The 24,979-nt window shown below is 46.2% G+C and overlaps 2 pseudogenes; both read right to left on the reverse strand.

Annotated features, from left to right (window-relative positions):
- Nucleotides 1–691: 691 nt before the first annotated feature.
- Nucleotides 692–2,919, reverse strand: LOC136451471 (aspartyl protease family protein 2-like; annotated as a pseudogene).
- Nucleotides 2,884–21,612, reverse strand: LOC136451481 (zinc finger BED domain-containing protein RICESLEEPER 2-like; annotated as a pseudogene).
- Between the last annotated feature and the right edge of the window lie 3,367 nt (nucleotides 21,613–24,979).

Genomic DNA, 24,979 nt, shown 5'->3' on the forward strand with positions numbered 1-24,979 from the left:
CATGTTAATATGTTTTTGTATAAACATAGTCAAAAGTTGAGAAGTTTGACTGGGAACAAAATAATATTATATTGCTAATAGAATAATACAATCTGGTGTTGTTTCTTTATGAAAGAACCCGATAGCGTCATGTAACCACCTAATCTGAAAGCTTATATATAAAACAACCCATCGTGTGCATTGTCAAAATCTATAGTTTACAAGATTAAAAATATGATATCAAAATTTAGATTAGTGACATCATAAGATATGAGCTGCAACCACAGCTACCATAGTTTAAGCTATGATGTTAACGAAATGAATATTGAATATGCACAGGGTTGCCATGCAAATACCCTCAAGAAAAAGCGTTGCCATGCAAAGGGAAAAAACCGGATGGAGATAAAAAGATATGTATAAGTAATTGACAAGTCTATCAGAATTATATCTTATATAAGATTCTAACTTATGCATGAGCACAGGTTGATGGACTATCTAGTGCACCTAATTATTATTATTATGCATTATAAATATTATTATTTTTCATATGTTTAATTAGTCAAACTTGAGATGAATTAACTTATGTAAATCAAGAATGAATGTGACTCATTGAAAAACGAAAATGATATTCCTTTTGAGACGAACCGACAGAGGTGTAAATATATGAGTACTCAATTACGCGATCAATCGACCCCTGCTCGATCTTCCTCTCTCAGCAGCTATTTGGCGCGAACCCAACACGCTGGCCGTCGACGTCGTGCACGACGCAGAACCCCTGCAGCTGGATGTTGCCGAAGATGGAGACACCACGGTCACCGCTACCGGCAAACGCGAAGCACATGGTGCCCTTGGAGTACACGGGGATGAGGTAGTTCTAGGGGAGGGAGCTTCACCTCGACGCTGCCGGCGAAGTGCATCGACACAGCAGACACCTTCACGAGTCCGCGCATGCTATAGCAGGTGTCGAAGAAGCCAAAGGGGCCGCCCGGGGAGGGCCAGCCGAGGTTCGTCACTGCCACCGCTCGAAAGGCGTCGCGGAATGCGGTGTACGCGGGGCCAGCGAGGCGGGTCACGGCAGTGCCGGAGTCCACGATGACGCCGCCGTGGCCCGTGGACAAGTCAAGGCTGTTGGGGAACTGTCCCTAACAGAACGAAATATGGGGCGGAGGCCTCCGGCACAGGCCGAAGGCTAAGCCCCGCGGAGAACAGATGTGAACACACAGAGTGAGGCCCACCAAATCTAGGGTTTCATAAATGAGGTTCAACTAACTCTTACATGAGGTTCACCCTCCCTTTTTATAGGTCACTGTACAAGAGGAAACTCTTTGACAAAGGGCGTGTTTAGTTCCGAAAATTTTTGGCTTTTGGCTACTGTAGCACTTTCGTTTGTATTTGGTAAAAATTGTCCAATTATAGACTATTTAGGCTTAAAAGATTCGTCTCACGATTTCTCGAATAACTGTGTAATTAGTTTTTTTTCGTCTACATTTAGTACTCCATGCATGTGCCGTAAGATTCGATGTGACGGTTACTATGCAAAAATTTTTGGCTTTTGGGTGGAACTAAACGGGGCCAAAAATACCATCTGCCACATACTTAGGATATTCCTGCACTCAAGCTAGACTTCTGTGGGCAACTTGGGGCTTCTCTTTTACCAACAGCCTTGCTGCATGGGCCTTAGCCGGCGCCCATGGGAGGCTCATCAACTGGCGGAGGCTCCTACCGACCTTTCCGGTCTTGCCCTATTATCTGCCTCCGCCGACTTGATCCCGGTTCCCGCGCTCTGCACCCTGCCAGGCCTCCACTGCCCCGGACGCCTTCGCCACGACTGTTGCGCCAGGCCTTCGCCGTCCTAGGGGCCGCCTTCGCCACGACTCTTGCGCCAGGCCTTCGTCAACCAAGGGCGGCGCTAGCGGAGGTCCCCTGCATGATCCTTGAAAATTGCTTGCCATATGATCCACATCCTTAGCTTTTATTTGCTAGAGTAATGCTAAGCCTTCACGGCCCATATATCCATGTCTCAACAAAGGCAGAGGCCAGATTCGGTGACGCCCGGCACACGCACGCCGCTCACGCTGATGCCGATGAGACGCACGCAGTAGAACGTGTACATGTGCGGGATGGTCAACTTGGGAGGGAAGGATGCCGGCGGGGTTGAGGAGTAGCTGGGACCTAGGCCGACCAGGCAGTAGGAGAAGCTCCGGCCGTAGTGCGGCCGGTGATCTTGCTCGAGAACCACAAGCTCCCTCTGCCGAGGCCCAGGATCCCCTCTGCTAGCGCTGGGAACAGACCCTGGTTGTTGGGGCCGCACCCGAACGCCACGTCCGGTACGCGGACGCCCAGCGCGAAGGTCAGCGTCTCGATGCCAAAATCGACCGCAGTGGAAGAGCCGTCACCGTACTCGACCATGTACTGGCACGAGTTGTGGAACTGGATGCAGCCGCCGGATCTCCCCAGAGCACGGTAGGCCGGCGCGTAGCAGCCGACGTCACTCACTGAGCTTGAGTTCAATCGGTTGTACACAGGTATAGTTGGCCAAACGGGCCGCACGGCACGGCACTGGCACGAGCACGGCTAGGCACGGCCCGGTCAGGCACGGCACTACGCGGCACGGTAGACTAGTCGTGTCGTGCCTGTTAGTGCCGCTGTGCCGGCCCAGGCACGACGCTATTAGGTATTAGCCGTGTCGTGTCGTGTCACTGGGCACGGCGGCCCAGCAGTGCCCGTGCTGGCACTGGCACTATAAGTGATCAACACTTCAAACTGATCACAAACACAGCAGAGAACAAAATAACATTTTATTGGGAGCTTCAGTGCAATGGCTGCCTCATTAAAAACCTATCTAGGTAAAACTCACCCTTGTGAGAAACCCTAAACAGAAAAAAAGAGTACAACCCAGCTCCAATTATAAAGTTCATCAAAGTCCAGTCCATAGTCCATAATATTACAGTCCCATTACATAAATGATAACTAATCAAGATAAAGTTCTTCAAATGCTTCTTCAAGCTCCTTGTCCTCCACCATGTGTTGCAGCCGAGCTTCAGCAGCCTCCCAATCTTTGATGTAGGTCAGCATCTCCACCATTTCAGGCTTTAGCTTCCTCCGCCGCTCCTTGATGATCCTGCCAGTCATACTAAAAGTGGATTATGAAGATATGTTGAAACAAGAACAGTTAAAATATCTTTAGCCATGATTGACAGCACTGGATATGTGAGTTTGTGCTGATGCCACCAGTCCAAGATGTTAAAATCATCATCTAAATGGTTCACAGTGTCACAGTCCAAGTAAGAAACAAGTTCAGAAACATTAGAACCTGAAGAACTTGCAGCCTGCAACAGGGCAGTTGCAGATGTATCTCTAGCCATGATTAGAGTAGCAGCTGCAGTATGCATACCACCACCACCACCACCACCAACATCACTATCATCATCATAAATTTCATTCCCAAGCAGACATTTTTTTACCAGATAGGTTAGGAGGGGCAGTCCTCCTCAACCTAACACCTCCATATTTCTCCTCATACTTATTGTAGACATCAGTAAGTCGAGCTCTAGTGCCAACCTGGTAAGCACTATAATCTGTACTAGTAAGGGTACCCAACCTCCTAAGCACTCTAATGAAACCTTTCATTTTAGCTCTAGGGTCCAGGAATGAATGCCAAAGAATAAAGCAAAGGTATGTCCCTCCAGTATTTATTATATTTGTCTATCATAGGTTGAACCACATGTCTGATTTGATTATCATTAGCATAATTCTTTAGGTGCATAGCAATCTTAACAAGATAATGAATCATGAGTGGAGATGTAGGATAGTACACACCAGACAATGCAACTGTAGCATCATAAAACAGTTCAAAAAATTTAAGCACTTTTTCTGCCATAGCCCAATGGTCATCAGTTAAAAGCAACTGACCACCTTCAGCCCTAGGATATTGAGCTTGGATGAAAGTAGTGAATGAGACCTTATGTGGAAACAAATGCTTAAGCATTAGGTATGTAGAATTCCACCTAACTTCCATGTCTAGTTGAAACTTTCTAGGCCTAACACCAGTGGCAATGCAGTAACTTTTATATGCAGCAATTCTCTGGTTAGATGAGTTTATGAAAGATATTGCAATTCTAAAATTTTCAATCAAAGGCTTAAGAGCAGTTAGAGGCCTCCTTAACAATCAGATTGATAATGTGACATGCACAACGCTGATGCAAGAACATAGAATTAACTGCATTGTCTAAATCACCACTATCATTAGATGATGCATTGACCACAACTTCAATACCAAGATATTTAGAAAGAACAGGGTCTAAGTTTTTGCATGGCTGATACATTAGATGATGCATTATCCAAAGTAACAAGCAAATACTTTTCAGTCAAACCATAATCAGCAAGCACAGATGCAACAAGATCAGCAATATTTTGTCCATTGTGGGAACAATTCATAAGCCTAAGACCAAGCACTCTCTTCTCTAGTTGCCAATCAGAGTTTATGTATTTAGCAACAACACTAAGGTAGTCCTCTTTGGCATTACTAGACCAAATATCAGAGGTTAGACACATACAATTAACACTAGCAGAACTAACAGTCTCAACAAGCTTAACCTTCCAATCAGAGAAGTATTTAAGCATGTCTCTAGTGGTGGTTTGCCTAGAGACTGAAACAAATTTAGGATTATGAGTAGTTCTAATGTATTCATCGAATGCATATGATTCTCCCAAAGAGATAGAAAAATCAAGCCTAGCAAGCAATCGAACCAGTTGAGTACGAGCAACAATAGGGCAGTACTTCCCAATTGCGCATACTACCATCGGGATTAAAAGAGATCTGTGACTGAGACATGCGAGTTTTTTCACGCCTCCTAGGGCATTTATCCCTATGCCGGGTGAGATGACCAGTGCCACCACTAGAGAGCCCAGAGTATTCCTTAGAGCAATGGATGCACTTAGCTCCATACCTGACCTTCTTACCTTTCACTGTTTTGAAGAGTTTCTTGAAATCAAGCCACACCTGCCAAGGTAGAGGGACATGACCGCTTGCCGTTATTCTCTTCCCCGTCCTCTGCTTGATCATCGCAGGGCTCAAGGACGATGGGAGCTTGAACGTTACTAGCCGAACAACTCTGCGGCGTCCTCGCGCAGGTCGTCCTCGTCGTCATCTCCGGCCAACCCGCACAACCGCCTCTCTTGGTTGGAACTGACCTCAAGCGTCTCATCGTCGGATCTAGCCATCACCACTCGTCGGTGCCCCGGTCCCTCAACGACTTCAGACAAAATAGAGCAAGGGTTAGTACAGATTGAGGGTTAGGGTAAGGGTTAGGGTAAGGGTTATGGACTTACCTTCAAAGCCGGAGCACCTGAGTCACCGGCAAGGTCGACGAGGCACGGATCCGATGAGCACAGACGACGAGGGACGGATCCGGTGAGGAAACCGACGGATCTAGAGAGGAAACCGACGGATCCGGCGAGGACAAAGCGAGATCAAGGGTTAGGGTTAGGGATTGTGCTAGTGCTGGCCAGCTATTCCAACGGCCGGATCCAACGGTCCGATGGGAGCGAGGCCGAAGATCCGATGGATCCGACGATGAAACTAACGGATCCGACGAGGAAACCGATGGATCCGGCGAGCTCGACGACGGATGCGGTGAGGACGAAGAGAGATCAAGGGTTAGGGTTAGGGATTGAGCAAGGGTTAGGGTTTGGGATTGTGCCAGTGCCGACCAACGATGGCTCTAGAGGCCACCGGAGAGCAAGAAGAAGAGAGGAAGTCAGAGGCGAGAGAGGAGAGCGAGTCAGCCGACGCGGCGACGCCGACTCGCCGAGAGAGGAGAGCGAGGCGAGAGAGGAGCGGACGAGACGGCGCTGCGGGGGAGAGCCGAGAGAGAGGCGAGAGAGACAGAGAGTGAGACTGAGTCTCTGAGAGCAAATAAATTAGGGCAACGGAGACTGAGAGCGAGGCGAGACTGCGACCGCGAGAGCACTGCGGTTTTATAGCCCACGATTCCAACGGCCAGGATCCAACGGTCTGATGGGAGTGACGCCGGGATCCAATGGCCACCTACGGCCGAGCCGTGCCGGTGCCGGGCCGGCCCATATAGCGTGCCATGCCCTGGGCCGGCACTGCGGGCCAGAATGATGGCCCAAGCACGACACTAAGGCCGGGCCGTGCCAAGCACTGGCACGAAGGCTATCGGGCCGGGCCATTCCTGGGCCGTGCTGATTCGTGTTGTTCTTGGGCTGGCCCAGTAGTGCCTGGGCCAAATGGCCAACTATATGCACGGGCCCAAATTATATTTATATTTATTTATACCTATATATACCTTAATAATAAAGAGGTAAAAATTTAGGGCCATTTTGTTCGTCCATGGTCCCCTAACTAACTTCAGGAATGTGCAAATTATCTCTTTTCACATCTATCTATATCTCGCATGTTATATTTATAAACCACATATGTATGATATTTTAAAATAATCAGAATATAACTAGGAATCCTAATTAAATACAAGACGTACCGATTGGATTTCTTTTATGTTTATTTTGAAAACTAAGGCCCCACGGCTCGTATACGAACCGAACTCGCTCACATAGTCACATCACGTCACAACCTCTCGCTTGTCAATGAGATACATGCAACTCAGATTTGTTAATTATTTCCTTTTGGCAACATGTGTGCATGAGCACGACGTAAGGGCAAGCAAAAGAGGCAAATCTGGGCACACGTAGTTTTATCAAAGTACGTGACTTATTTGGTTCGACCTCGGAGATCGATAGGTACGGCGTGGAAGCAAAGATAGGCTGAGCCTCTTTGGTAGGCTCCTGCAGATGTTTTAGCTTCGATTTCTGCAGGAGCTGTACCAAATGCCTGTTTTGGAAAGGGCTTCGCATGGAGAGTCGGTCAAAAGCCGGAGCTATTTTTTGCCTGTGCACAGGGACGAAGCTAGAAAAAAAAATTTAGAAGGGGCTAAACAACGGCAATTAGCAAGAAAAGAAGTTCAGCAAATCTTAGTCCCTCCTACCTGTACATCTACAGCTAAAATTTCAAACGGCGGCTCTACAGGGCTTCACTTGCTCCCAAGCGGTAGGGGGGGCTGGAGCCCCCCTAGCCCCACCGCTGGCTCCGTGCCTGCCTGTGCAGGAGAAACCTAAAAAACGAGCTTCGCGTGGCTCCTTATTGTGGGTTCACGTCGTCTAGTGCGAAGTAGCCGTTTTTGCCAAACGTTTTTCAGAACGGCTTCAGCTCCTCCCCCCTCCCGTAGCTTCTTATCGGCCTGCATCCCAGCGGCGAAGCCAGTGCAAAGTTGTCGGGGTCATGCGACCCCGATAACTTTGTACGAATCAGTGGAACCCCGCGTATTCCGGTCAGCTACGACCCCATCAAATTGAGTTCATGAATCTATGCGACCCCGACAGCAGTTTAGTCTAGATTCGCCGCTGCTGCATCCCGTTAGTCCTCGTGACCATGAGACGGTGGAGCTCCGCCACCGCCTCCCGTGCGAGCCCATCCACGCGCCTCGTGGCCATCTTGGTCGCCACGGTCGCATCTGCCACCGTGTCGACCTCCCACAACAACACGTCCGCGTAATCCCTCGGCTGCTGGATTTGCTGAATGGGCTTCTTCTCGCGCTCCCATATGCCGCCGCCTGAGGTGCTTGGCGGCTTGCTTCAGGTCCAGTGCCGGCGTGGTCGACAGCCAACTCGATGTGCAGAACATCATGCGTGGTCAAGTCGGATCGGAGCTGCAGCTCACGTATGAAGTTGGACGCTCCTCGCGCAGTCATGCTTGCTGCCGTACTGGTTTGGTTTATGGAAACATATGTGGACGAAAAGCCCAAAACTAAAGCCCGTAAACACTGAAAGTGCCACGGCCCACGGCCCGTAAGACAATTTTATTTCATTTTTCTGTATTTCCTTCTACCACCGTGGCACTGTACCAAAGATTTTACTGTCTTCTTTTCACTCCTCTTTAATTGCCGTGCCTGATTTTTATTGTTGTTCAGATAGCATTTATTTTTTAGAGACATTTTAATAGAAATCGTTTTCTATATATTGCTACCTGACGAGATTCTAATATATGGGTATGTTAAGCCTCGGGATCAAAGGTTCCCGACCGAGAGACCCTCGACCGATCCCTCCAGGATCGCTAGGGGGCTACACCCATCGGGTGCGCTCACGCAAACCCTCCGGCTAAGGAAAAGGACCGAGCCCAAGCACGCCCGCTGCCTCTGCTCAGCGCTCGGGGGCTCGCACGAGCCCCATCCCGACCGACGAGAGCATGAACCTTGAAAGCATCTAAGCCCCTAGTTGGGTTTCGGTGATAAATGACAATACGAGATTACTGTGACTAACGTGTGTTTTGCAGATGCAATTAAGTTAGGTCACGGTAATGGCAATTGATTGGGCAATCATAGTTGTCATGCCCCTATGATGGAAATCATTTCGGTTTTCAAAGGATGGACGACAAGGTTAATGATGGACTAGTTCTAAGTGTCGTTTGGTGTTGAAGAGACACTTAGAGTAGTTTATGACTTTATATTTCCTTTGGCCGTACTATTAAGGGGTATGGATGGGTAGCTTGACCTAGGTGAGTCTAGTGGGTTAGGTGTGGTGCACACTTGTCAAAACTAGGACTAGGTAGCTCCTAAATAGCCCTTAGATCAATTAGAGCAAACTTCATTCACATATGATTGAGAGTTTGAAGTGAATGGAGGGTCAAATGTTGATCGGACGCTGGTTCCGGTGTGACCAGACGCTGGCGTAGAGTCCGGTAAGTTCATTTGATCAAGATGAAATCGTTTGGACGCGATCGAACGCTGAGAGGTGAGTGACCGAACACTGGGTGCCAGCGTCCGGTCGACTCCAGTAAGGGTCCAGAGAGGGAAAATCCTAATCAAACGCGTCCGATCAGTGCTGACCGGACGCTGGTCAGGTTCCGGCTACTGACCGGACGCTGAGCAGCAAATAACTGGACGCTGGGTGCCAGAGTCCGGTCAACATCAGTAAGGTTCCAGAGGGTAGTTTTTGTGACCGGACGCGTCCGGTCAGTGCTGACTGGATGTTGGCCAGTGTCCGGTCACAACTTAAACTGCACAGAGACGGGTGAACTAACCGGAGCGTCCGGTCACCCCGTAGAGGCACATAACGGTTCGTTTTAAATGAGGGGTTATAAATACTTCTTCTATTCACTCAAGGGATTAATTTTGCTCATTCCAACAGCTGAGAAACGCCCTTGAGAGTGCCAAGAAGAGCAAGGTCCTAGTGAGGTGATTGAGATTTGAGAATCCAAGAGAGAGGCCTCATTAGTGAAAGCAAGAGTAGCAAAGTGTGTATCCACCCTTCTCATTAGGCTTATCATGGTCAAGTGAGAGTTCATGGTTGTTACTCTTGGTGATCGCCATCAGCTAGACGGCTTGGTGGTGATTGGGAGCTTGGTGATCATCCGGTGGAGCTTGTGGATGACCCAACTTAAGTTGTGAGCGGTTGTGGGTGATTCACCGCGATGGAGTGTCAAACAGTCAACCTGTATAGAGCACTTGATCCTTGCGCGGATTAAGGGGGGGCTACAACCTTGCGCAGGTGCTCCAATGAGGACTAGTGGGGAGTGGCGACTCTCCGATACCTCGGCAAAACATCGCCGCATTCCTCCTTCTCCCTTTACTTTAAGCATTTACTTTGAGCAATTCAATTCTTGTCTTTACATTCATTGAATTATCTTGCTAGAGTAGGATTGGAACATAGGCTGCTAAACTTTTGTGCAGTATAACAATAGAAACACTTTGTAGGCATAAGGGGTGAAGTAGGCTAACTGTAGGGTTTAATTATTACAAAGAATTTTAGAATTAGCCCAATTCACCCCACTCTTAGGCATCTTGATCCTTTCAATTGGTATCGGAGCCTTGTGCTCACGTATTTAGGCTTAACCGCCTAGAGAAAGATGTCTCACGGGGATGGACCTCCTTCTACCTTTGCAGGGGACGATTTTCCTTATTGGAAAATCTGCATGGAGGCGTATTTAGAAGCTCTAGATGTTGGAATACTTAGAGCTGCCTCACAAGGATTCCCAAAACCTCGGGATCCCATGCACCTTCAAGGCGATGAAGTAAACTATGAGAAATGGAATACAAAGGCTCGAAACACCATCTTTAGAGGCCTTTGTAAAGATGTGTTTAACCGGGTGAGGAACCACAAGGATGCCCATGCACTATGATCGAACATTTGTGCGCTCCATGAGGGAACTAAGAGCGAGCGTGAGGAACGCTATCATCTTATTATGAAAAAGCTTAATTCTTTTGAGATGCTTCCTAAAGAGAGTGCTAATGAAATGTACTCACGCTTAAATGTACTTATAGAGGAAGTCAATGGGCTCGGACTTACTCAAATGCAACCATCTGATGTTGTGAGAAAAATTTTGAGTGTCCTCCCCATTGATAAATATGGGCATATTGTGACCATGCTCCATCAAGGTGATCTTTCCACCGCTACACCGACTCAAATCTTGGGAAAGATCAATGCTCATGAGATGTACATGCACATCACACCACAAGATGGCTCATCCTCTACCAAGAAGAAAGGCAAAGACTTAGCATTCAAGGCTAGCCAAGAGAAGGGCAAAGCAAGAATTGAGTATGAGAGCTCAAGTGATGATGAAGTTGATGATGCAAGTCTTGCCCTCAGGCCATGCCATGTGTCACTAAGTGCGCGCGATGTCTTATCATCGCCTTGGCAGAGCCCCATGGGCCAGTCTAGAGGCCAGCTAGCGGTGCGCCGAGCCAGGCTTGGTCACCATCACTGTGCTGTGCGCACATGCGGCCGAGTCGCGCACAGGGCTGCACTTTGTCCTCTCCTTTCATCCTCGTTCCACCCTGTGGCAGGGTTCACAGCCGCTCAACTCATCTACCACGCTCCTACTCGCATTATCTTCGACTACGTCGCGACAGTGGGCCGCCGCCAGCATGTGTCCGTGCATTGACGCATGGGCTCTGGCCTTAGGAGTCCCATCCAAGCGCCATTTGAGGGACCATGGTGTTCGCATTGTTTCCCCTACATGTACTCGGTCTCACCTTCACTAGGTCTCTTTTGCAAGATGGCGCGTGCGCTGGGCTCCCCGCCTTGGGCCGCTTGCTGGGCCAGCTTGCCGCACGTGGTCGAGCCTCGCGCTGGGCCAAGTGGGTCATGGTTCCCTTCTTGTTTTCTAGGGAATTAGAAAAGGTTTTCTAAAATAAATTCTGAGCTGATTTTTGTTATTTAGATATAAAATTATCCAGGGATCCCAAAATAGTGAAACAAATTTTGTTAGGTTCCTAAAATCATGATCTATCTGTTAATGTATTTTGTTCATCTAGTTGGTGCTATTTTTAGTGTGGCTCTAATTATTTTAAAATGTTTAATATTGTTAAAATATGAACTTGTGGGAATTTTTGTGAGAAAATTGTGATACTGTCGACTCTGAAAATTTTACAGTAAATTCCTAATAATATTATCTGCCCACTGCAATTTTTATAGCTCTAGAGTAATTAGTTTGTTAGATAGATAATGATGCCCTATTTCGAATAGATATTAAATCGATAGAATGGAATAAAGAAACAACTTGGGTTTGTATAGCTAAAACACTCATTGGGAAATAACGTCTAGTTTGGCAACACGGATACATAGCCTAAGTACGATCATCGTTAGAACTAGCTCGTTAGCTTGAGAGGCGTAAATTGTATTTTACGAGTCACGGTTGTAGTTGGTTAATTACGTCTCTGCATTTCATCCACGTATACCCAAATAGGAACAATGAGAGATCATGGAGTCATCTGGAGTATCGAAAGGATGGTCCAGAGGATTATACCACCACTGATGGAATGTTAACTTTTGGTTATACCTTACCCAGGCAAGCCCCGGTGCATAACCCCTATTATTCTACACTTTATTTTATGCTTGTGCATTAAGTTTAAGGAGTTGAATGAAACCCGCCTACATATATATATCCTTATCCTATGAGTTTTACTAGTATGATAGGATTGTGTATATTGCTATGCTACAGGACTCCGGTAGAAGTCGAGTGATTGCCTGTCACTCGCAAGAGATAGGAAAGATATTATTATTGCTATTATATTATTATTGAAAGCATCTAGGCCCCTTGTTGGGTTTCGGTGATTAATGACAATAACAGATTACTGTGACTAATGTGTGTTTTGCAGATGCAATTAAGTTAGGTCATGGTAATGGCAATTGATTGGGCAATCATGGTTGGCATGCCCCTACGATGGAAAGTTGTTTCGGTTTTCAAAGGATGGACAACAAGGTTAAGGATGGACTAGTTCTAAGTATCATTTGGTGTTGAAGAGACACTTAGAGTAGTTTAGGACTTTGTTTTTCCTTTGGCCGTACTTTGAGGGGGATGATTTTCCTTATTAGAAAATCCGCTTGGAGGCGTATTTAGAAGCTCTAGATGTTGGAATACTTAGAGTCGCCTCACAAGGATTCCCAAAACCTCGGGATCCCATGCACCTTCAAGGCAATGAAGTGAACTATAAGAAATGGAAAGCAAAGGCTCAAAACACCATCTTTAGAGGCCTTTGCAAAGATGTGTTTAACCGGGTGAGGAACCATAAGGACACCCATGCACTATGGTCGAAAATTTGTGTGCTCCATGAGGGAACTAAGAGCGAGCATGAGGAACGCTATCATCTTGTTATGAAAAAGCTTAATTCTTTTGAGATGCTTCCTAAAGAGAGTGCTAATGAAATGTACTCATGCTTGAATGTTCTTGTAGAGGAAGTCAATAGGCTTAGACTTACTCAAATGCAACCATCCGATGTTGTGAGAAAAATTTTGAGTGTCCTCCCCATTGATAAATATGGGCATATTGGGACCGTGCTCCATCAAGGTGATCTTTCCACCGCTACACCAGCTCAAATCTTGGGAAAGATCAATGCTCATGAGATGTACATGCACATCACACCACAAGATGGCTCATCCTCTACCAAGAAGAAAGACAAAGACTTAGCAGTCAAGGCTAGCCAAGAGAAGGGCAAAGCAAGAATTGAGTATGAGAGCTCAAGTGATGATGAAGTTAATGATGCAAGTCTTGCTCTCATGGTGAGAAGAACCACCAAGATGCTAAAGAAGCTCAACAAGAGTGGCATCAAGTTCGATGGCAAGAAAAAGAAGTTCTTCACTAGCTCTAGAAGGAAGCCAATCTCCAAGATGGATTGCTACAATTGTGGAGAACTTGGTCATCTAGCACATCAATGCACAAAGCCCAAGAAAGACAAGTACAAGAATAAGAACAAGGGAAAGAAAGATGACTCAAGTGATGAAGATGAAAAGAAGAAGAACAAGCCATACAAGAAGAAAGATGGCAAGAAGGACTTCCACAAGAAGAAGAAAAATGGAAAGGCATACATTGTCGGTGATTGGCTCATGGACATTGACTCATCAAGTTGCTCATCCGATGATGATAGTGATAATGAGAAGGTGGCCGCAATTGTGATTGACTCTTCATCATCTTCATCGACACCACCACCATCATCCTCTACACTCCTATGCCTTATGGCCAAGGGTGAACGAAAGGTATCAAATGATGATGATAGTAGTGGTGATGATCATGCTAACAATGATGATAGTGATAGTGATGATGATGAATATGAATCACCTTCATATGATGATCTTGTTAAATTGCTAAATCAATACACTAAGATCATTAGAAAGACTAGAGCTAAGAATGACAAGCTAGAAGCTAAGAATGATTCTCTTTTAGCCAAATGTGATATAGCCAAAAAGGCTTGTGTTGAGCTTAGAGAAGCAAATGAAGCTATGTCATCCAAACTCAAGGAGCTAAAATCTTCTAAGAAAGAGCTTAAAGATAAACATGATAAACTTGAGGGGATGCACAAAGAGCTCATCACTAGCAACAATATGCTAAAAGAAGAATATACAACTCTCAAGATCAATCATGACAATCTTGTTATTGCTCAAGAATTTTTATCCAATGAGCCACATGATGCTACTAACGATGTTGTTAAGATTGATATAGCTACATCATGTGATGATTTAATTGTTGAGAGTATTGAGCAAGGATCTAGTGGCAAAGGCAAGCAAGTGGTTGAGTCTGATGACTATGATGAGTATATCAAGATCAACAATGAGAATGAGAAGCTAAAGAAAGATCTTGAGAAGCTATCAACCACCAACACCATTGTGTTAGAGAACCTTGATCATGATTATGATGTAGAGCTTAAGGAAGAGAATGAGAAACTCAAAGAGGAGAACAAGAGACTCAAGCAAGAGAAAAATCATGATGAGCTAAAAGAAGAGAACAAGAAGCTCAAGTTGGAGAAAGAACATCTCAAGATTGGTTTGAGCAAGTTCACAAGAGGCAAGCATCTTCAAAGTGAGCTACGAATGAACACCATCATGAAGATGGATAGAAGTGGCATTGGGTATTTGGCAAACCAAGAGAAGAAGGCTTAAGCTCAACAACAACAACACAAGCCAAAGCCAAAGAGGTGTTTTGAGTGTGGACAAGAAGGCCACTTTGCCCATGAGTGTCAAACTCCACCACCACAACCCTTGTCCCAAGCATGCTAGACCCTTTGTTTTCAATGCTCATTACATGCTTAGAAAGGACTCTAGTGGAAAGATGAAAGTTATGTTCTTAGGACCTCTCAATAAGAATAGGCCTAAGAAAATTTGGGTAGGCAAAGTCACTTGTTGAGAAAGTCAAGAGCCCTCAACTAAGTTTGGGTTCCTAAAGCTTGATCTCTTATGTGTAGGTGAACTACAAGACCGGTAGAAGTCATTGTGTAATTGATAGTGGTTGCACACAACATATGACCGGTGATCCTCATATGTTCACCTCACTAGATGAAGAAGTAGATGGACAAGAAAGAATCACATTTGGAGATAATTCAAAGGGCAAAGTTAAAGGATTGGGCAAAGTGGCATATATAAATGATCATTCAATCTCAATGTGCTATATGTTGCTTCATTGAGCTTCAACTTGCTATCCATTGGACAATTATGTGATCTTGGCTTTCAATGCCTATTTATCGAGAAAGGAAGTGGTTGTATCCAAGAAAGATGATGATCAAGTGATATTCAAGGGATTTAGATACAACAACCTATATCTAGTGGACTTCACCTCCGAAGATGCTAATTTGAAGACTTGCCTATTCACCAAAACAACACTTGGGTGGCTATGGCATAGAAGACTTGCTCATGTTGGGATGAGCTCACTCAAGAAGCTAATAAAGAATGATTTGGTGAGAGGGTTGAAGGATGTGAAGTTTGAAAAGGACAAGCTTTGTAGTGCATGTCAAGCCAGCAAACAAGTTGCAAATACTCATCCTACAAAAGCTTTCATGTTAACCACAAGAGTGCTAGAGCTCCTTCACATGGATTTATTTGGACCAACAACATACAAGAGTTTGGGAGAAAATCTTTATTGTCTTGTGATTGTTGATGACTACTCTAAGATACACATGGGTATTCTTCCTTCATGACAAATCCAAAGTTGCATCATGCTTCAAGAAGTTTGCCAAGAGAGCACAAAATGAGTTTGAAGTAAAGCTCAAGAAGATTAGAAGCGACAATGGGAAAGAATTTGAGAACACAAACATTAAGCCTATTGTGATGAAGTTGGGATCAAGCATGAGGTCTCCGCAACATATACTCCTCAACAAAATGGTGTAGTTGAGAGAAAGAACCGGACATTGATCACGCTAGCAAGAACAATGCTTGATGAGTACAATACTCCTAAAGCTCTATGGGTGGAAGCTATCAACACCACATGCTATGCATCCAACCGCCTATTCCTTCAAAAGTTCCTTGGCAAGACACCTTATGAGTTGCTCAATGGGAAGAAGCCGGACGTCTCCTTCTTTAGGGTGTTTGGTTGCAAATACTACATCTACAAGAAGCGGCAACACCTAGGGAAGTTTCAAAGACGTTGTGATATTGGTTTTCTTGTTGGTTACTCATCAAAGTCTAAAGTATATAGAGTATTTAATCATGCCACCTGGCTTGGTTGAAGAAACATATGATGTGGAATTTGATGAATCTAACGGCTCCCACGGAGCACATGAAAATCTTGATGATATATGTGATGAACCATTGAGGGAAGCCATGAAGAATATTCTGGTTGGAGACATCAAGCCTAATGATGATGAAAATGATGTACAAGTGATCAATCCACCTTCTTCATCAAATGTGCCACAAGATGGTGATAAAGATGGGAGAGTAGAAAATAGAGACACTCATGTCTCCCATGAGCAAATGGTGGTACAAGCATAAGATGTTGATGTTCCATAACCTCCCCCTCAACTGGTTGATAGAAGAAATTCACCTCTACTACAAGCTCATCCACAAGATCTCATCATAGGGAGTCCATCAAAGGGAGTAATGACTCGCTCTCAAAAGCTTGCTTTGTTTGTTAAACATCACTCTTTTGTCTCTTGCTTTGAGCCTACTAAGGTAGAAGAAGCTCTTCAAGATCCAGATTGGATAAATGCCATGCATGAAGAGTTGAACAACTTTACCCACAATGAAGTTTGGACTCTTGAAGAGCGACCAAAGGTGCAAGAGTCATTGGAACAAAGTGGAGTGTTCCACAACAAGCAAGATGATCAAGGCATTGTTGTGAGGAACAAGGCAAGACTAGTTGCAAAGGGGTTATCTCAAGTTGAAGGCTTGGATTTTGGGGAGACCTTTACACCGGTTGCAAGACTAGAAGCCATTTGTATCCTCCTTGCATATGCATCACATCATGAAATGAAACTATATCAAATGGATGTGAAAACTGCATTTTTAAATGGCTTTATTAATGAACTAGTCTATGTTGATCAACCTCCTGGGTTTGAAGACCCTAGATATCCTAATCATGTTTATAGGTTGTCCAAGGGCGTTATATGGTCTTAAGCAAGCCCCAAGAGCTTGGTATGAGCGCCTTCGGACTTCCTCATTGAGAAGGGCTTCATCATGGGAAGGTCGATACCACACTATTCACCAAGAAGCTTGATGGACATATCTTCATTTGTCAAGTGTATGTTGATGATATCATATTTGGATCATCGAATGAAGATTCTTGCAAAGAGTTTGGTGAATTGATGTCGAAGGAGTTCGAGATGTCCATGATTGGAGAGCTTACATTCTTTCTTGGTTTTCAAGTCAAGCAAATGAGAGAAGAGATTTTCATCTCTCAAGAGAAATACACCAAGGATCTTCTCAAGAGGTTCAAAATGAATGAATGTAAGCCAATCAAGACACCAATGCCAACTAATGGACATCTCGACCTAGATGAGGGAGGTAACACGGTTGATCAAACTCTCTACCGCTCTATGATTGGTAGCTTGTTATATTTAACCGCATCTAGGCCCGACATCATGTTTAGTGTGTGTATGTGTGCTAGATTTCAAGCTAATTCTAAGGAAACTCATTTGATTGCCGTTAAAAGAATCCTTAGGTATCTTAAGCACACACCAAGCATTGGCCTTTGGTATTCCCAAAGGAGCTATATTTGAATTAGTTGGCTATTCTGATTCGGATTATGCCGGTTGCAAAGTTGATAGAAAAAACACATCTGGAGGGTGCCATTTGCTTGGTAGATCACTTGTGTCTTGGTCCTCTAAGAAACAAAATAGTGTGGCTTTGTCCACCACCAAAGCGGAATACATTGCCGTGGGTGCTTGTTGTGCACAAATACTTTACATGAAACAAACTTTGCTAGACTATGGTGTAGTTCTAGAAAAAGTACCTCTTTTGTGTGACAATGAGAGTACAGGTAAAACTTGCTAATAATCCGGTTCAACACTCTCGCACCAAGCACATAGATATCCACCATCACTTTCTTAGAGATCATGTTGCTAAGAATGATATTTCACTAGAATATGTAAGGACCTAGGATCAATTGGCGGATATCTTCACTAAACCGCTAGATGAGGCATCATTTTGTAGGTTGAGGAATGAGCTCAATGTGCTTGATTTTAGCAACTTCACTAGAAAATGAGCTTGTGTTGTCCCTTGCATTACATTGTAATATACAGCATGTTTAATCTTTGGTAATGCATATAGGGCTTGTCTAACATGGTTAAGATAACCGTTGAAAAGCATGTGAAGAAGCTTAACCTTGGATCAAACTTGACAAGCAACTAGAATTACTTTCAAGTATTGCATTGCATATGCATGAATGTTGTTTTAGTCATTTCTCTTCAATCACCCTTTGAATGCCTATTTTCCTAAAAAGAATTATAGCCTAAGGCAAAATATTTTGAAAAATTTGAGGGTTTGAGAGAGGTCACTCACATCAGTCCCAATTGGTGTTTATTTGGATCTTATTGAAGTTGGGACTCAATTGGGAACAGGCAGCTCGAAGAACTTTGAAGAATTGCTGAAAAGAGGACGCTGACCAGACTCTACTCCCCTACATCTGATCAGTTCATAGGAGGTGAACCATGCTGCGAAGGAGTGACCGAATGCTAGAATAGTGTTCTCCCTGTGTCCGGTCAAACAAAGAAGACGAAGTCAGGATCAATCAGACTCTGGCAACGTCCGGTCAGTGGTGATTGGACAAGTCCAGTCGCGACTTCAGAGGATTTAGACCTCTTTGGAGTCGACCAGACTCTAGGTGGTAGCGTCCGATCATTGCCACAGGAGCGTCCGGTTAGTAGAAATCATGCAGGATTCGGACTCTATCTCGTTTCCTTTTCTAATCCATCGGGGGCCACTATTTAATCCAAATCAAGCCATGCCGTGACCTAATCTGCCAGCACTCGCGCTGACATCGCTGCATCGTCACCGTGACCTCGCCGTCCCGAGCCGCCACGCCGCTTCCACACCACTGCGCCACTTGCCACGTGCCCGCGCCACTACTTCGCGCACCTCGCTGCCTCCCGCGCCCCGCGCACCTGCTCCAGCACTTTCGCACCGCCACACTCTGTGCCGCCACGCCCTACTCACGCTATGCCCGCGCTACTCCTGTGCCACCATGTTCGCGCCATCAGAGCTCAACTGTGTTGTGCCCTAGCACCTCTGCCTCATCATGATCCACCATCGTGCCAGCAATCAGCCACAGTCATCGCGCCACATTGCCTCACCAGAACCCTAACCCTAATTGTCGTCCTGGTGGTTCCCTGATTCGTTCTTCTCTTTGTTTCGCCGATTTGTCAGGTAGCAATCCCTCGTTTCCAATTTTGTATCTATTGCTTGCTTTCTTAGGGTTTTGTATCTCTAGATGTATATTTAAAGTATTCATATATATCTGATCTATTCCATCATGCAGCAAGTCAATGTCTCTGAGGTCACTTTGGCAGTTGTCAGTTAACTTGGGGCCAAGCTCGCGAGTACGGATCGTGGCCAAGTCTCGAAAGTGTCAGTGACAGTTGGTTCTTGTCCGAGGCAGCAGATTGTTTCAGATGGCACTTGCCAAGAACACCGAAGGTGGTCCTAGTGATGAGGATCCGAGGCCTCCGCCTCGCTTGCCTACTGATGTGAAAGGCAAGGCGATGAAGAAGATCACATCAAAGAAGCGGAAGTATGTAGATGCTGATACAAAGAGAGCAGCCGCAGTTGCAGCCGCCGCATAACATGTAGAGAGAGGTGGTGCTAGGAGTGGAGTATAGATTGTAGATCAGCTTTCACCAGCATAGAGGATAGCTATAGAGCAGGTTGAGCGTCGTCATGGTAGTCTAGCTAGGACTGTCATGCTTGAGGGATGACGTATTGCTTTGGAGGAGACTCAGTCTCAAGGGGAGCATCAGCAGCAGGCAGAGCAGATAGAGGAGATAGAGCAGGCACCTCAGCCACAGTTGGGGCGCTCTGGTCGTACCCGTATCCAGGTGACACCGAGGGCAGAGACACAGTGGAGGGGTTCTCATTTGCCTCCTAGACCATAGGGTCCACCTTCAGTGACTCATCTGGATTTGAGGGCCACCATGGCCAAACAGGTGCAACAGCTCAGATTTGTGCAATTTGAGGATTTGTTCTTGCCTAGGAGGGATGAGTGTGCTTCTGAGGGGTTCTATACACCACTGCAAGAAGATTTTTATAATACATATCTTAACAGTGGGGTTGCATTCAGGTCTCAGAGGGTCTATTCTATTGAGGCTATAGTAGCTATAGCTAGAGAGCAGATACGTCCACACCTTTCTTACCTACCAAGGCTGATAGATTTACTTAGATAGATAGGCAGATATGTTCCATCTTAGGTCTAAGAGTTCTTTGATACACTGTGGATTGACCTAGCTCATAGGTTCATTCACTTTGCATTCAGAGGCTGAGATTACAGGATGATGAGCTTCAGGGTCAAGGAGATACTCAGGCTATAGGATTCACCCATCCGTATACATGAGGTTTGCTATGAACATACAGAGCACCCTAGATGCCTTCACAGCAGTCTTGTGCCTCCTACAGATCTGGTTCACCCTTGCTTCATAGAGCCATTCGGTGAGGGGTCGAGCAGGACACCTAGGGATCTTACTCCTATAGCCAGACTGCTAGATGGTATCATGAGGAGGACCCTGCTACCGAGGCTAGAATATCATGAGGGCTTGACTCGCATTCAGTTGTGGTTACTGAACGCCCTGATGCAGTAGACTATCTTTGATGTATGGGATGCCATCCTTTCTAAGATAGAGGATACCCTTATAGAGGGATTCAGAGGACATAGACAGCTGCCTTATGCTCATTGGATTACATTTCTGATTCACAGGGCTGTTATTGTGAGGCCTCTAGAGATGTTGGTAGAGTATTTTGGTGCTACTATGGAGTTCCCTACATATAACTTAACCTAGATGCTCACTCACAGTAGGCTGAGTGCACCTAGCCAGCCACGCCATCGCCCAGAGGTGCCAGAGACTACAGCCCAGCAGGATGAGATTATTAGAGGCATTGTAGCTATAGAGGAGGAGCAGTTAGATGCTCAGTAGGAAGGTATGGTAGAGAGCAACCCTAGCGATAGTTTAGATGATGACTACTAGGATATCCCTCAGATGCCTCCTTAATGACATGACTATGAGGTCGGCAGCTCCAATTCAGCTCCACCTACATCGTAGACAGACCCCGCTCTACTTGCTATCCATGAGCGGATGAGGCAGGACCAAGCTCGCCAGGCCTAGGAGATAGCAGCTGCTCTAGCACAGGTTTAGGCTAGACAGGATGAGTTCCAGCGAAAGCAGTAGGCTATACAGCAGCAGCAGCAGGCCATGCAGCAGCAGCAACTTCTTATGTAGTAGCAGTTACTTGGATTCATGCAGCATGGGGTTACTGCTATTGGGGCTCCACCGCCATAGCCTTCACCCTAGATTGGTTAGCCTACCACCACTTCACATATTCCAGCTTTACAGCCAGTGGGCTTCAGAGTTAGGGACTGCCAGCGACATAGTTTCCTTCACCTATAGAGCAGGTGTCCTAGTGGTTTGCCTCGCTAGTGCCAGCCCCGCAGTTCACACCTCTCCAGATGGGTTTCACACTGGCTTAGACTTCCTCGCTGCTTATGCCTAGATACCTCAGCATCCTAGGAGCCTTGGTGCTACTTTCAGTGAGTTGACAGGGCAACCTACTCTGCCATATCTACATGTCCCTGGTCCTTCCACAGTTGCTCCTATTACCGAGACTACAGAGATGCTCCTCTTCCTCAGTTGCATCATCAGAGCCGCCTGCCATAGTTATACCTGTAGAGTCACAGGCCGCACCAGTCCCTAATCCGACCTAGATCGCTTCAGCGTCGCTTATAGCTACTAGAGGGTCAGACTGCTTAGAGCTTAGGATAAGATGATGATGGCACATAGTTCCAACTGCCTCCTCGCACCTCAGCACCCGACTCATCCGCTACAGCCCCACCGACCGACCCCTAGGTTTTGGTGTTTGACGTCAAAGGGGGAGGGGGATCGAGTATGTTAGACTTAGGGGGAGCAATACACTTAGGGGGAGCCTATCTATTATATTTGGCTTTATATGTGTGATGCACTATTATGCATTCATGTGTTTACTTTCATGCATCGAACTATATTTATGTGATAGTGATATCTACGTGATCGTGATATTTATGTGATATGTGACATGTGTGCTCTCTACTTTGAATCATTTATATGTCACATCACTTGTGTTATGCTCTTTTGCTTTGCTTTCACGTTTAACTCCGATGCAAATGAGCTTTATTACTTGTACTCATGCTTATTTCATATCTATTGAGTACATCATGTTGGCTTGGGTCGTATAAGCTTGCCTATCTCTTTCGTTCTTATTGTCAAAAGCTTATATGAACCAAGCATGTTGAAAACCTCATCTCTTTCACATACTTGAGGTTGTATTGTCATCAATCACAAAAAGGGGGAGATTGAAAGCATCTAGGCCCCTAGTTGGGTTTCGGTGATTAATGACAATACGAGAGTACTGTGACTAACGTGTGTTTTGCAGATGCAATTAAGTTAGGTCATGGTAATGGCAATTGATTGGGCAATCATAGTTGTCATGCCCCTATGATGGAAATCATTTCGGTTTTCAAAGGATGGACGACAAGGTTAAGGATGGACTAGTTCTAAGTGTCGTTTGGTGTTGAAGAGACACTTAGAGTAGTTTAGGACATTGTTTTTCCGTTGGCCGTACTATTAAGGGGGGTATGGACGGGTAGCTTGACCTAGGTGAGTCTAGTGGGTTAGGTGTGGTGCACACTTGTCAAAACTAGCACTAGGTAGCTCCTAAATAGCCCTTAGATCAATTGGAGCAAACTTCATTCACATATGATTGAGAGTTAAAAGTGAATGGAGAGTCAAATGTTGACCGGACGCTGGTTCCGGTGTGACCGGATGCTGGCGTAGAGTTCGGTCAGTTCATTTGATCAAGGTGAAGTCATCTGGACATGATCGGACGCTGAGAGGTGAGTGACCGGACGCTGGGTGCCAGCGTCCTGGTCGACTCCATTAAGGGTATAGAGAGGGAAAATCCTGATCGGACGCATCCGGTCAGTGCTGACCGGACGCTGGTCAGGTTGTGGCTATTGACCGGACGCTGAGCAGCAAATGACCGGACGATGGGTGCCAGAGTCCGGTCAACATCAGTATGGTTCTAGAGGGCAGTTTTTGTGATCGAATGCTGGCCAGTGTCCGGTCACCCCGCAGAGGCACATAACGGTTCGTTTTGAATGAGGGGTTATAAATACTTCCTCTATTCACTCAAGGGATTACTTTTGCTTATTCCAACAGCTAGGAAACACCCTTGAGAGTGCCAAGAAGAGCAAGGTCCTAGTGAGGTGATTGAGATTTGAGAATCCAAGAGAGAGGCCTCATTAGTGAAAGCAAGAGTAGCAAAGTGTGCATCCACCCTTCTCATTTGGCTTGTCATGGTCAAGTAAGAGTTCGTGCTTGTTACACTTGGTGATTGCCATCACCTAGACAGTTTGGTGGTGATTGGGAGCTTGGTGATCATCTAGTGGAGCTTGTGGATGACCCAACTCAAGTTGTGAGCGGTTGTGGGTGATTCACCATGACAGAGTGTCAAAGAATCAATCCATAGAGAGCACTTGATCCTTGCGTGGGTGCTCCAACGAGGACTAGTGGAGAGTGGTGACTCTCTGATACCTCAGCAAAACATCGTCGCGTTCCTCTTTCTCTCTTTACTTTAAGCATTTACTTTGAGCAATTTAATTCTTATCTTTACATTCAGAGAATTGCCATGCTAGAGTAGGATTGGAACATAGGTTGCTAAACTTTTATGCGGTAGAATAATAGAAACACTTTCTAGGCACAAGGGGTGAAGTGGGCTAACCATAGGGTTCAAGTATTGCAAAGAATTTTAGAATTAGCCCAATTCACCTCCCCTCTTGGGCATCTTGATCCTTTCAGACCTGACCCTTGGCTCCTTCTTGGCCTTCAGCACCAGCTAAGGCTTGGGCGCAAGAAGAAGACACCCCAAGCCACCAAGGCTCGGGGGCTCCTAGGTGCTATCCTTTGGGCATGGCCTTGTCAGCCGCTCCCCCGATAGGGTCACGCACGGGGCGTAACACAAGAAGATAAACTCCTCCTCCGTGGCCTCCAAGGGCTCGGGGGCTCCTGGGCCCATGTGTTAGCCCCTTGAGCTGGCCTCCCACGCCACCGAGAAGACTCCAGAAGGTGCACCTAGGGAAGGCCGGTCCAACCGACAGAACCTAACACGTAGGGTGTCAGAGCAGAGTAGCCAGATGACGCCCAGAGCTTCTTCGGCTCCACGCCATCTCTACGGTCCATAAGACACCACTACAAGACCCTCCTGGAGTCCAGTGCATGTACACCATAGACTAATCCCCCAAACCGCCATGTACCTGACCTATCTTAAAATATAAGGGGAGGCGGATCCTAGAAGGGGAGGATGATCAAAGGATGTTCATTCGAGCATCAGTCGATCATTCCACCAGAGGGGTGATCCCAGACGATTGCACCGCTCTCCACCGTTCCGCTCTCGCCTGGCATCGAGGGCAGAGCAACCCAGAGAGGGGCATCGAGAGCTCCTCCACTCCCATTGTCTTCCTCCTCTCTGATGATGGGAGGACTCCACTAGCGGTGAGGCAACATCAGGATTAGCACCGAGCTAACCCCCTACCAAATCTCTTCCTACACTCGGTTATAATCCCCTGATTTTTGGTGCTTTTGAGTATTAGGATCATCAGCTGCTGGACGTAGGGCATCATCGGCCCGAACTAGGATAAACCGTTGCGTCCTCTCTGTGATTCTTGTGTTCTTGAGTCCATCCGTGCCACCAAAGATACGCACTCTGACACCAACTTGAACAATAATATTTGTCGTGGTTTTGACCCCGCGATAGATGGCGCGCCAGGTAGGGGGTTGCATCAAGTGCGATTCGGGATCTACGGTGGCCGGAGCCACCCGCCTCATCACTGGAGCGAGCGGCGTCGCCCTAGACTACAGTGTCTGCTTCCCTAGCAAGTTCTTCGTCACAGCCGGCGCTTTCACTCCGGGCCAGGTCCTCAACTTTGGGAGCCTGGACTCTTGGGAGCAAATCTCGAGGTTCTGGCCTATCAGATCTAGCGTAGTCTGGG

This window comes from Miscanthus floridulus, chromosome 1, assembly GCF_019320115.1.
Source record: "Miscanthus floridulus cultivar M001 chromosome 1, ASM1932011v1, whole genome shotgun sequence".
Lineage (NCBI taxonomy): Eukaryota > Viridiplantae > Streptophyta > Magnoliopsida > Poales > Poaceae > Miscanthus > Miscanthus floridulus.